Source organism: Heptranchias perlo, chromosome 8, assembly GCF_035084215.1.
Source record: "Heptranchias perlo isolate sHepPer1 chromosome 8, sHepPer1.hap1, whole genome shotgun sequence".
In the NCBI taxonomy this organism is placed as follows: Eukaryota; Metazoa; Chordata; class Chondrichthyes; order Hexanchiformes; family Hexanchidae; genus Heptranchias; species Heptranchias perlo.
In genome coordinates, this window is record NC_090332.1 from 40114172 (window position 1) to 40129156 (window position 14985).

General features: G+C 41.0%; 1 protein-coding gene across 6 annotated transcripts in view; it reads left to right on the forward strand.

Moving 5' to 3' along the window:
* The window catches only part of LOC137324566 (acylphosphatase-2-like), a 123583-nt gene that overhangs the window by 48203 nt on the left and 60395 nt on the right, over positions 1 to 14985 (forward strand). The gene's annotated exons all lie outside the window — the stretch shown is intronic.

Genomic DNA, 14985 nt, shown 5'->3' on the forward strand with positions numbered 1-14985 from the left:
CCTATTTGACCCTGAGCTGAGCTTCCAATGCCATATCCTCCCCATCACATGGAGCGCCTACTTCCACCCCCATAACATTTCCCGACTCCGCCCTTGCCTTAGCACATTTGCTGCTGAAACCCTCATCCATGCTTTTGTCACCTCCAGACTCGACTATTGCAATGCTCTCCTTGATCCTTCACCCTCCATAAACTTGAGCTCATCCGAAACTCTGCTGCCCCCTCCTAACTTGCACCAAGTCCCGCTCACCCATCACCCCTGTGCTTGCTAACCTACATTTGCTCCCAGTCCCCAAACACCTCGAATTTAAAATTCTTATCCTCATGTTCAAATACCTTACTGGCCATGCCCCTCCCTAACTCTGTAACCTCCTACAGCCCTCTGAAAACTCTATGTTCTTCCAACTCTTTTTGCTTCACCATAGGCAGAAGTGTCTTCAGCCATCTAGGCCCTAAGCTCTAGAATTCCTTCCCTAAACCTCTCCGTCTCTCCACCTCTCAACATTTAACACCCTCCTTAAGGCCTCTTTCTTTGACCAAGCTTTTAGTCTTCCCTCCTAATATCTCCTTCTTTGGCTCAGTATCAACTTTTGTCTGATTACGCTTCTGTGAAGTGCCTTGGGACATCATGCTACATTAAGGGTGCTATATAAATGTTGTTCTTTGTTTCCTACTATCTACTTAAAAACTAGATTGCACTCTCACAATCCTCCTCTCCCCAGTCTCAGCCTATTCCACACACTTTCTTCATCTTTTTCATAGTTCTTCTCTCTCTTTTCTCTTCCACATTCCCTTTCTCTCATATTAATTTTCTGTCATAAGAACATAAGAAATAGGAGCAGGAGTAGGTCATACGGCCCCTCGAGCCTGCTCTGCCATTCGATCTTCGACCTCAACTCCACTTTCCTGCCCGATTCCCATATCCCTTGATTCCCCGAGAGTCCAAAAATCTATCTATCTCAGCCTCAAATATATTCAACAACTCAACATCCACAGTCCCCTGGGGTAGAGAATTCCAAAGATTCACAACCCTCTGAGTGATGAAATTCCTCCTTATCTCAGGTCTTAAATGCCGACCCGTTATCCTGCGACTGTGCCCATTACCTCACGTTCCCTGACTCACTAAATCCCTCTGTCGCTTTCCCAAAATTCCCTGACTCTCTCTCTCTCTCTCTCTCACACACATTCCCTGTGTCTCCTTCCCTTTCATCTCCTTTTCTCAAATTCTCCCATCTCATCCCACCTCCCTCCACTCATTTCATTTTGTGTTTTCATTATTTCTATCCTTGGGGAAGTTTATATTCCTATAAATTCAGCCCCACCAATCTACATCATTGTAAAACCATGTCTTCAAGGTACTTATAACATTGTTGTTTTCCACATTTGCTAAATCTATAGATCCCAGATTTTAATCCTGAGACACCCAGCATTTATGTACAGAATTTTAAGACATTTATTGTCCCCCAAACCCCATTCTCAACCTAACCTGGGGTTTTAAAAATTGTATTACTTCTTTGTATGGCTATATCCTTATACTCCACCTGCTTTGAAGTTTCACTGTCTGCAATCAAACTACCATCTGTCATGCCCTCCTCTGTTTCATAATCTTTCTTAGTTCTAACATTCATCTTCCCTATTTTTCAGTCCGCTCTGTTTGCCCTCTTCCCCTCACTCGTTTAAGTTGTCCCCAGCTGTCCTAAGTACCTTTTGTGCAAGGGCATTGGTAGCAGTCTGATTCAGGTGCATCTTGTACTTCTGAATAGCTCCCATTGCTCCAGAATTCATTCAAATGTCCTGGGAGTCTGAAATCCTCCTCTCTGTACCATCCCTCAAGCCATGGTTTTTGGCTTTTGAGGCATACATGCAAACATTCTTTGGAATTGAACTAGAAATTTGCAGGTGTCAAAGAAAATCAGAAACAGCGTTACAGTGCTATACGTGAACAGCAGATTGTCATCAGAGCTAGCTATATTCACATGGTTAAACTTCCTGTAATTTTCACCTGCTTCCTTCGAGATGATGCTTTGCTACCACAAATATAAGTTAGGCTGGCCAAAAGGCTATGAATAAATAGCAGAGTACAGAACTTGGTTTGAGGGCTTAAGCATTTTTCAAATTTGCAAAGACAACTTTTTTATGACCGCTGTGTCACAGATGTTTCGGAGAACTGTGCAGAGGTTTAGAGGACTTTGACATTCGGTGGACTTCATCAGTTTTCTACCCTCCAATCATGCTGTCCTGACCTGCAGTCATGTCTGCTAATGGACCTAATTAATAGACTACAATCAAGATTGTACACAGTCAGAGCTGCCCTAAATGTGTTCCAATCAGAAGGAGCTGAAGTTAATCTTTAAGCATAAGGATGTGGTTAGCTAACAAAAATGATTGAAGAGTCAGCCATTAGGGATATTTCTGCAAACTACAGCCTGACCTACGTTGTGATGCTTCTACTGGTGCCTTATCCAGCAGAAAGAAAACAGAAGTAAATGAGCAACAAAAAAGACAAAGAATGTCAACATTCTGCACATTTACATTGCGGCCTGTAATGGTCTTGAGATGTTTAGTCTTAATTATTAATATTATCCAAACTAGTTGTTTTTCCACTTAAAAGAATCAACCAGCTGATACAGGAGGGTTTAACTGATTGTAATTAGCAACGCCATTATGTCTGCACCATACCATTTTTGTAATTTTTTTAGCACAACTTGTTGCTGAACAAAGACCTTAACTGCAGAATTATGCATATGATATAAAAGGCTCCTTAATCATAAATATCAAATGATATTCTAAATAACGGGAAGCAACAAGGCAAGGACCCTGCAAGATAGGGTGCCTTTATTTTTGCACTTGTTCTGGGATCCTGTTTTGGGAGAGTGACCTTCGTATGCTGCTCTCCTGCTTGGACACTGTGCATTGTGAGTTGGTTTTTGTAGATGTACTAGGCTCTGCTCTGTGATGCATAGACCCATAGTGCAAATACACGGGATCAGTTCCCAGTATTTACATTTTTGAAACTGGCAACACATTCACAAGCCCACATTTTCATCAGTCTAATGACATTGCCTCATTTACACTTAGTTGTGACAGTGTGCAGGAAAAGAACCACGTGTCTGCCTCAGACTGCACTTGTGTAGTGAGGTAAAGAGACAAGATAAGCATCCATGGGAATCAAACATTCTTTCACAGGACCTTAAAATGTACATCTTTACATTCCTCAGCCGTCTCTTCCTACAAGCTTTTAAAACCCAAACATGGTTTCATCTAAACAGAATTGGATTTATTCTGTCTTCTCTCCGACTCACTTTCTTTCCACCATGGTGCTGCCCTGCACTATTGGCCTCGGCCTTTTTAGCTTTGCTTCTCAATTTTAAAAAAAATCCAAAGAACATAAGTATTTAGAAGTTTGAATTTCAATAGTCACATCTTATTGATCAAATCCCATTGACCTTCAGTGCAATTATAGCACTATCCTTTGTAAAATGATAAGCTTTCTCATTTTCTGTACCATGTAGCAAATTATTTTGTTTCTTTTAAAATATATTACAGTATTGACCTTCATTCAAAAATGTGTTTTCTTCCCTCTGTCATCCATCTTTCCCAATTCTCTTCTGGCACAAGTATTAAGCCCATCAATAGAGGGTGCACTCATGCAGCCTGGGTGACTAATCAGCTGATTACTTTTTTTCTGTTGAATAATAAATGATATAACAGAGTCCAGCTGGGTGCGTCTATAATAAAGACACATATTTTCCTAGTGTGATCCTGGTAATTGCTGAAGCGCAGAAAGGCTTGGGGAAAATCATACTTGGCTGCCAATGGACAAGTTACAGATTTTCCATAACTAATTACAAGATCTGACAACCCTGGTTCAGAAAGAGCTGCCACTTGCCAGTGGATATAGCCACCCATGGCTGAGTCCAGATCCCAAATCAGATAGCACAGAGAGTTTGGGATCTTTCCCTTCAGTATTCTACAATTTGCATGGCTGCAATTTGAAGTGAATGGTGATCTGAACTGGCTCTAAAAGAGACAAGAGCACTGTGGTGTTGACTGTTTCACATTTTCCTCCCTCTCTCCCTGGAGGAGCTGCCTGGTCTGGAAGCTTAACAGAGTGGTGGGTCTAACCTATATCCCAACATTGTTTGGCTTCAGTGTTGGTGCCCCCATTGTACTGCACTAATATATTGGAACAGGAGTAGGCTATTCAGCCCCTCGAGCCTGTTCCGCCATTCAGTTAGATTATGGCTGATCTGTACCCCAACTCCATTTACCCGCCTTTGTTCCATATCCCTTAATATCCTTACCCAACAAAAATCTATCTCAGTTTTGAATTTTTCAATTGACCTAGCCTCAACAGCTTTTTGAGGGAGAGTTCCAGATTTCCACTACCCTTTGTGTGAAGAAGTGCTTCCTGACATTACACCTGAACAGCCTAGCTCTAATTTTAAGGTTATGCTCCCTTGTCCTGGATTCCCCCACCAGAGGAAATAGTTTTTTTCTATCTCGCCTATCAAATCCTTTAATCATTTTAAAATCTCAATTAGATCACCCTTTAATCTTACATAGAGTCAGTTCTGACAAAAGGTCATCGACTTGAAACGTTAACTCTGTTTCTTTCTCCACAAATGCTGCCCGACTTGCTGAGTATTTCCAGCATTTTCTGTTTTTATTTCAGATTTCCAGCATCTGCAGTATTTTGCTTTTGATGCAGTACTCCAAATGCAATCTAACCAGAGCCTTATATAACTGTAGCAGAACTTCCACCCCTTTGTATTCCAGCCCCCTTGAGATAAAGGTTAACATTCCATTAGCCTTTTAAATTATTTTTTGTATCTGTCCACTAGCTTTTAGTAATTTCTTTACGTGGACCCCTAGATCTCTCTTCTCTAGCTTCTTACCATTTAGAAAATACTCTGATCTATCTTTCTTAGTTCCAGAGTGGATGACCTCACACTTTTCCACATTGAACTCCATCTGCCACAGTTTTGCCCACTCACTTAATCTGTCAATGTTCCTTTGCAACTTTCTGCTCCCATCTCCATTACTTACTGTGCCATCTAACTTAGTGTTGTCAGCAAACATGCATTTACGATTCCTTCATCCAAATTAATTGATAAATATAGTGAAAAGCTGTGGCCCCAGTACAGATCCATAGGTGACACCACCAATCTCATCCTGCCAATTGGAATACATACCCATTATCCCTACTCTTTGTCTCCTACCTTCTAACCAATTCCCTACCCATCTTAATAGGTTGCCTCCAATACTATGCTTTTATTTTTGCTCACAGCCACATGTGTGGAACCTTATCGAATGCCTTCTGGAAGTCCATATAAATAACATCCGTGGACATTCCCTTATCTACCACGTTATTAACCTCCTCAAAAAAATCAACAAGGTTAGTTAGACATAACTTACCCGTTACAAATCCACGCTGGCTCTCTCTGGTCAGTTCACACTTGTCCAAGTGTTTAGTCACTGATGACAAATTCTAGTATAACTTCCCAACAACAGACGTTAGACTAATAGGCTGAGAATTTCCTAGTTTATCTCTTACCCTCAGGAATACCCAAGGATCCATCCTTGGCCCCCTTTTCTTCATCATCTACATGCTGCCCCTTGGCAGACGTTAGACTAATAGGTCTATAATTTCCTGATTTCTCTTTCCCACCCATCTTAGCTAATGAAGTGACATTGGCAATTTTCCAATCGAAGGGGACAATTCCTGAATCAAGAGTGTTTTGGAAGATCATGACGATAGCAGCTGCAATTTCCTCACCTACTTCTTTTAATACCCTGGGATGGAAACCATCAGGTCTTGAAGATTTGTCAATATTCAGTCTCACCAACCTCTTTTTTTCTCTCAAATATCAGTTAGGGGTCTCTGGTTATCTCTTCTCGTGTAATGTTCTCCAACACTGACACACTCAAAAATCAGACCTACTGAACAGTTAGCCCACCAATTTTTTAGCTGACCAGGTTAGTGAGCCTAGAGTGGCCTGGTTCAGTATTGCCTGGTAGACAGATATCATTGGTAAAGTTCACAATGGTGTTCGCGCAGCCTCCATGTCCCGTCCGCTGTCAGATCACAAAATTAACGGCAATTGTATCTCCCTGCTATCCCCCCCAATCACCACCAATTGAATATGTTTCCAAGATGACCCACTTCAAACTCTTGTGTACAGAATAAATAATTAATACAGGAGTGTTGCATTTTCCAAATTATTCATTTTTTGTTATTCAAATGTATTGTGTGCTTGTAGAATGCTTCAGTGAAAAAAAGGTTAGGAAAAGAGTGGTGCTGCACGCAACACATTTAAGGACCAATCATTGAGCAATGGAGTGGTAGGATGCAGGTCCAATCCACCTCTTTGCTGAATTCCCAGACCCTGCTGTGTCATTTTAGGAAGGCACTAAGCAGAGCGCAGGCACCTCCTCCAGGGAGAGAGGGATGGGAAAATTCTGAGGGAGAGTCATAAGAACATACGTACGAACATACGAATTAAGAGCAGGAGTAGGCCATTTGGCCCCTCTGCCATTTGATAAGATCATGGCTGATCTGATTGTGACCTCAACCCTACTTTCCCGTCTACCTACTGTAACCTTTGACTCCCTTGTTAATCAGGAATCTATCTAACGCGGCATTAAAAATATTCAATGACCCTGCCTCCACCGCTCTCTGAGGAAGGGAATTCCACAGACTCACAACCCTCTGAGAGAAAAAATTTCTCCTCATCCCCATCTTAAATGGGAGACCACTTATTTTAAGCTGTGTCCCCTAGTTCCAGTCTCTCCCACAGGGGGAAACATTCTCCCAGCATCTACCCCTTCAAGTCCCCTCAGGATCTTATATGTTTCAATAAGATCACCTCTCATTCATCTAAACTGCAATGTATACAGGCCCAACTTGTCCAAAAGTCTCAGCCTATCCAACCTCTCCCTATAAGTCAAACCATCAAGTCCCGGTAGCATCCTAGTAAATCTTTTCTGCACTCTTTCTAGTTTAATAATATCCTTTCTATAATAGGGTGACCAGAACTGTACACAGTATTCCAAGTGTGGCCTTACTAATGTCTTGTACAACTTCAACAAGACATCCCAACTCCTGTATTCAATGTTCTGACCAATGAAACCAAGCATGCTGAATGCCTTCTTCACCACCCTATCCACCTGTGACTCCACTTTCAAGGAGCTATGAACCTGTACTTTGTTCTATAACTCTCCCCAACACCCTACCATTAACGGAGTAGGTCCTGGCCCGATTTGATCTACCAAAATGCATCACCTCACATTTATCTAAATTAAACTCCATCTGCCATTCATCGGCCCACTGGCCCAATTTATCAAGATCCCGTTGCAATCCTAGATAACCTTCTTCACTGTCCACAATGCCACCAATCTTGGTGTCATCTGCAAACTTACTAACCATGCCTCCTAAATTCTCATCCAAATCATTAATATAAATAACAAATAACAGCGGACCCAGCACCGATCCCTGAGGCACACCGCTGGTCACAGGCCTCCAGTTTGAAAAACAACCCTCTACAACCACCCTCTGTCTTCTGCCGTCAATCCAATTTTGTATCCAATTGGCTACCTTACCTTGGATCCCGTGAGATTTAACCTCATGTAACAACCTACCATGCGGTACCTTGTCAAAGGCTTTGCTAAAGTCCATGTAGACCACGTCTACTGCACAGCCCTCATCTATCTTCTTGGTTACCCCTTCAAAAAACTCAATCAAATTTGTGAGACATGATTTTCCTCTCAAAACCATGCTGACTGTTCCTAATCAGTCCCTGCCTCTCCAAATGCCCGTAGATCCTGTCTCTCAGAATACCCTCTAACAACTTACCCACTACAGATGTCAGGCTCACCGGTCTGTAGTTCCCAGGCTTTTCCCTGCCGCCTTTCTTAAACAAAGGCACAACATTTGCTACCCTCCAATCTTCAGGCACCTCACCTGTAGCTGTCGATGATTGAAATATCTCTGCTAGGGGACCCGCAATTTCCTCCCTAACCTTTCCTCATAGGATAACCCCCTCATCCCAGGAATCAGTCGAGTGAACCTTCTCTGAACCGCTTCTAAAGCAATTGTGTCCTTTCTTAAATAAGGAGACCAAAACTGCATACAGTATTCTAGATGTGGTCTCACCAATGCCCTGTACAACTGTAGCAAAACATCTCTACTTTTATATTCCATTCCCCTTGCAATAAATGACAACATTCCATTTGCCTTCCTAATCACTTGCTGTACTGCATACTAACTTTTTGTGATTCTTGTACTAGGACACCCAGATCCCTCTGTACCTCAAAGTTCTGCAATCTCTCTCCATTTAAATAGTATACTGCTTTTCTATTCCTCCTGCCAAAGTGGACAAGTTCACATTTTCCCACATTATACTCCATCTGCCAAATTTTTGCCCACTCACTTAACCTACCTATATCCCTTTGCAGGGATGTCCTCTTCACAACTTACTTTCCAACCTACCTTTATGTCATCAGCAAATTTAGCAACCATACATTCGGACCCTTCATCCAAGTCATTGATATAGATTGTAAATAGTTGAGGCCCCAGCACTGATCCCTGTGGCACTCCACTCATTACATCTTGCCAACTCAAAAATGACCCATTTATGCCTATTCTCTGTTTCCTGTTAGCTAACCAATCCTTTGTGTAGTAGCCTTTGATGTGGCACCTTGTCAAATGCCTTCTGTAAATCCAAGTACACCACATCCACAGGATCCCCTTTATCCACATTGCTTGTTACTTCCTCAAAGAACTCTAATAAGTTAGTCAAACATGATTTCCCTTTCACAAAGCCGTGTTGACTCTGTCTGATTGCATTGAGATTATCTAAGTGCCCTGCTATAACTTCCTTAATAATAGATTCTAGCATTTTCCCCATGACAGATGTTAAGCTAACTGGCCTGTAGTTTCCTGCTTTCTGTCTCCCTCCTTTCTTGAACAGAAGAGTTACATTTGCTATTTTCCAATCTGATGGGACCCTTCCAGAATCTAGGGAATTTTGGAAAAATCATCTCCAGGCTGTTGTTTGGTATCTCTCGGTGACTTTTTCAGAGAGCACTGGCGGAGGTCTGGAAGCAGATTGTCTGTCTGCACATTTGGACACCAGCTACAGGTAGTGCATGATAGAGAGAGACTTGAGGAGAAAATAGGAGGGAAATTATTGGGTAAGACCTTCCAGAGGGGGAATAAAAGGAAAAATTATTTGTTTCACAGAAACTACAAAGTTCTATTTAACTTAAGAATGTAAAATGTATAGCTAAATGAATGTGTAGTTTTGGGATAACTATCAGATTATTTTGTAAATGCTTAAAGTTGTACATAAATTACATTAAATTAAGAATTCAGTGGCCGAAGTAATTATTTTGTGCAGTATCAGTTTCTGTGTTATGCATCTATTTTGCAATTATATGGGCATATTCATTACTTTTTCGCTTATTCTCCTTACAGTTTCCATGCCACACACTATCCCTGTTCAACAGGGCTGGCAGATCATATAGACCTCTCAACAATCTGTGCTATAAGTTGTGTCTGTACCTCCTCAGTACAGGCAGTACCAAGCACAGACCAGACAAGGCAGGGTCATCCATGGGTCACTCTGTTTGCTAGGGAAACACTTATTGGGAAATGGAAAAAAAAACTTTTTTTACAAACCTAAAATCTGTCTGTTTAGGATTAGAGAGGCCCCTTATAGTTTATTATTCATGATTTCTTACAGAATGTTCTAGTCACATTCCCATAACAGCAGAGACTAGGTAGAATTTATGAACACCCACATGACAGATGTGGGTAAGTAATTGCCAAGATTACAGATTTGAACAATGAATATTGAAACTTCAGGGTGGAGTTAGAAAAGCTGCTGTACAGTCAACCCCACCAATTTTATCTTTTGGTTCTTAATATAATTTGAGACACATGAAGAATCAGCTTCCTCCACCTTTAAAGGGCAATTCTACATCATTTATTACTGTGGATAAACTTAATTTTTTGGTGTTTTTCAGATAAATTTTATTTGTATTCCAACTGCACATAGCTGCTGGTGTCACCATTTACGTGGAACTCTTTTTGGTTTGCGTACAATAATGTACAACACAGATCCATGTATATCACTGTTAATACTTCTTGATCATGTGCCTGAATATGCAGGAAGGGACCCTAACCAGCTATGTCCTCCGTCCCCTATATGAGTTAGAGAGACATGGTAAACATTTTTCCTAAGAGATATCAAAGTATGAATGTTAGTTAAGAATGGAATTTGAACATAAATCTCCCAATTGAAGTCTGCTTTACAACTGCTAGCATTCATCATCCTTTGACCATATACTTTAGATACTGTTGTACAAAAAAATCGCCGGAATTTAAGACCCAATTTTTTTGCAGTAGAAGCCTGAGTGTAAATACCAGTTGAGGCTTGGATTCAAAACAGTGTTCTTGTCAGTAATTCAGTGCTCATAGTGATTTAGCTATCTGGGGTACATAGTAAACTGATTTAGCAGGACTTAGTATTTTCTATATATTTAAAATTTGACTAAATTTTTCCCCCTCGGTACTCAAGAACCCCTCTCCCAGTCCTCATGGATTCTGGGCACCTCCCCCGTTATTCTTGCACCTCGGATTACTTTCTCTCCCATGCGGATCCCATGACCCCTATCCTCTGTTCACAGCCCAAGGGAAGCCCCTTCCCAATGCCCTAACGCCAAAGAATCTACCCCTCCAAGACTTTCCTTTGTTGCTCTCAGATCCCTGGACCCTTTTCCTAGTATTTGCAGCCGTGGGACTCTCCATTGCAAGACCTTAGGACACCCCTCCCACCATTACCGGATTGCAGGTCCACACGCACTGCTGTCGCACCCTTAGACCACTGTCTAGAATCATATGTGAAGAATGTATTCTCCTTGATCCATTCTGCTGCTTCCTTTGGGTGGCTTACAGGTCAGACCTGCCTACCATTCTTAATGCATAGATGGTTTGAAGGTGCAGAGTTTAATCAGTTTTTGATGCAGAGCTTGGCTATGGCACTTTGTATACTGGTGCCCCTGGGCTGACTGGCTATACCATGAGGTATTGTGTGGCTAGCTTAATGCTCTGTATTTTGCTTTGCTCCATTATCTTCTCGTTTATTAACAGGGCTACTGCTTCTTTACTTAATAAGTCTGCTGGCATCCAGCTGCAGTTCTGATATCAATCGCCTTTGATGCCTCACACGCCGTCCAGATTCTTTCCTTGTGGTCTTGCAACTCATAAAAGCGCTTAACACTGAAATAGCCCAACTGTTAAGTACAAAATATATCTTTCAAATATGTAGCACTCTTGTTTTGTTTATTAATAATCAAAATGTTGAAGATAGATTTTGTAATAAAATTAAAACATAGAATATAGTAATTGAATCTTTCAATCAGTTACGGTTAGAATGTTGGATTTTAGAGGTTTTTTTTAAATTAGTTTTCCATTAGTGAGTTGTCCTAAAATTAAATTTTGATTTCAAGATTTCTTTTTCCTATTCCTGTTTTCAGCTTGTGAACTTGGCTGAATTTATTTTAACTAAAGTTAATGTTGGTGGGAAGAAATAACAACAATTTCTGGGGAATGCTGTTTGTAGGCTTATTATAATTTTATGTAATATTGGTACCACATTTTGAAGAGCAAGGGTTCAGTAAATATTCCAGTATTTCTTGTGCCATACCTTGTTTTCTATAATCTAATTCAACTGTCCAAGCTGAAGTTCACGATGTGGCATGTTGTAGATGATTTTGATAGATTATTTCATATTTTGCCCCCTTGCCAATGAAACACGCTGGTTGAAGGGGCAGGTAGGTGACCTGCTTGCAGACCTAGGTCATTGCCATTCTTTAACTGGCTGTTGGGAGATGTGCAAGAGCACCAGGAATGACTTGCTGTCCAGTTTTACCTGAATCGCTGTGGGAAAGGCACTTTGCACATTTCAAATGCATTAGATAAGTAGACTTTTTTACATAGTCCTTTTGACTGCCTTCATGCCTCTGTGGCAGGCATCCTGACTTTTCATACACTATTTCAGTACGTAGACATTATTTGTTCAACTGCCACAACTTCAGATACACCACTCAAGTTCACATTCAATGGAACAGTACAGATTTTTGAATGATTAAATCCACATAGTGTAAAAGTGAAGACTGAGCCATTTGCCATAACTGGAAATGGAAAATTAACAAAATTTGAATATTAGATATACCATGTCTCCGGTGTGTTCCTATTTCTGGGTAGCTGAAAGTCTCTGCTTGACATAATCTGTAAATGTACTTCAGTTGCTACTTAGAATTTCTAACAGTGCTAAATTAGGCTTTATGCCTGTTCGTTGCTCGGAGATATCTGAAGGTATTTTCAGAAAGTGTCAAAAGCTATGTGACTGTTGCAGACAACTGAGACTTGTAAAGTCAAGGCCCTAGGTAGGGAAGTGATAATGATGACTGGGAAATAGGCTGGGATCAATCATCTTGAACACATGCAGCAGCTGCTTGTCTTTTTTATATGGCAGTTGGTTCTGTAAGCTCCTTGCCACACCCAGGAACAAACAGCTGATAGACAACATTGTGATTATTCTGAGGACTTTTGGAATGCATGTTGCTACAGCTGATAATGTCCACAAGCCTCCAGAGTTTAATAACATTCTTTTATATCGTGCTGTAGCTCATTGCCTAAGATCTAAGACAACTTAGAGTCCTGGAATATTTGTGACTCAGAATGTTTAGTATTCCAAACGGATATCAGACTCAGCAGGCTTACCACCCACCCCCATCCATTTGCCGGTTGCTCATGCAGGAGATCATGAATTCCCATCTGACGATAATGATCTCCCAAATATGGACTTTGCCAGTAATTCTTGGCATTTCTCCTGCTCCAAAGAGAGAAAATAAAACATTGTTATGGAGGCAAGGCTATCTCAGCATTCATAGCAATAGTCAAAGGTCTCTATTAAAATACAGGTGACCCCGGAGAAGTGACCTGACAATTTGCAGAGGCAGTTTAATGTTGAAAGGTGTAGGGTTATGAAATAAGCAGAAGGATTATAAGATTAATGGGAAAATACCTACAAAAATGAATCAGAAAAGGGACCTGGGAGTCATGGTAGGTAAATCCCCCAGGAAATCAAGCTACTGGCTGCTATCAAGAAAGCAAATGGGATGTAGATTGAAGGATTGGTCAGGCTGCACCTGGAGTATTGCGTGTAGTTATGGAAACCTCAGTAAAGGAACCATGTAGCTGAGCTGGAGAAGCTGCAGAAAAGGGCTATTAAAATGATAGGGGGACTAGAGAATAAAACACATGAGGGCAGACTCTTAGTTAGGACTCTTGTTAGAGAGGAGAAGACTGAGGGAGAGGTGAAATGGTGATGGTATTCAAATTAATATGATTCACAAATATATAGGATCAGTTAGGGATATTTTGATTCAGCATTGACCAGAAGTTTAACTGGACTAGCCTTATATGCACTGTGGCTACAAGAATGTGCTAGAGACTGGGTATTATGAAATGAGTCTCACACCCCTGACCCCTCAAAGCCTCTGCACCATCTACAAGCTTTAAATCAGAAGAGTCATCAATCGCATCGATGGGTGCAGCCATAAAAACACTCAAGAAGCTTGACACCATCTAGGATAGAGCAGTTCACTGGATTGGTGTTCCTGCCACTAGACTCACCATCCATCCCCTCCTTCACTGATGCACTGTGACTGCACTATGTACAATCTACAGGATGTACTACAGCAAGTCACCAAGCTTACTTTGACACAACTTAATTACCCCACAACCTCTACAATTGACGACAAGAGTAGAAATGTCATGGGAACACCGTCACCTCCAAATTGCACACCATCCAGACTTGGACATATATTGCTGTTCCTTCAGTGTCACTAAATCAATATCCTGGAATTCCATTGTGGGAGCACCACCACCACAAGAACTGCAGCAGATCAAAGAGAAGGCCCACCACCACCTTCTCCGTTAACTAGCAATGGGCAGTAAATACGGCCTTGCCAGTGTCGCCCACATCCCAAGAACAAACATTTAAAACAATACTCACTACTTCCCTCAGACAGCTCAGCTGAGACTGGAAACAAAACATGTTATCACTGTCTATTGACATACTTACGCCAGTTATTCTCTGAGCTAATATCTTTTGTGACATCATTCTTTCCAATATACAGAAATCCCAAATGTATTCATAGGAGTTCAAACACAAAAGTTCTAGTACATAAAATCTACTGAAAGGTTCCAAGTAGAATATTAAAATAGGTATTGGGTTTCATTAGAGAATTGTTGAAAAATTACAATACTTTTGTTTAGAAACAGTACTTCATTGAAATTGTTGAAATGTTACAAGGCTTTTTGTCTTTAAACAAAGGACAGTCATTGCTGCTGCCCATATTGAAACAAATGGCAGGTTATCCCACAAAATAATAGTTGCAAGTTAATATGAGCATTATGACTTAATGAAAAATGTTTTAATGCTTGGCCTCCTCATATTAGGGTATGAACATCACTGCTCTCAGGGCATGGTAGTTATTTTTAAGTCAACTTAGAAGCTGCTGGAATTTGATGAGACTCTTAGATTTCTTGTTAAGTATTCACTCTGAGTTGGCTGATCTGAAAGCAACAATTGGGGTGCTACACTTGCCCTCAGTAACTCTGGGCTACAGAGGGGAAAATTAGCGAGGACTCCCTAATCTGAGTATTAACTAGTGTCCCCCTACTGGAAAAGATGCATACATGGATATTGGTTAAGAACAGAATTGGGCTCAAGAGTGATGTCTCATGTTTGAATAGCTCACAGCCCCTTGTTGCTCACACATGAAGAATAGTCACATGGGTGAGGTACTGGGTGGTTGCTGAAGCTTAAGGAAGCATGTTCCAGTGTAAGTGGACCCAGCAGGAGAAAGAGCAGAAAATTGAGCAATGAGAGGCACAAATCCACTCATTTTA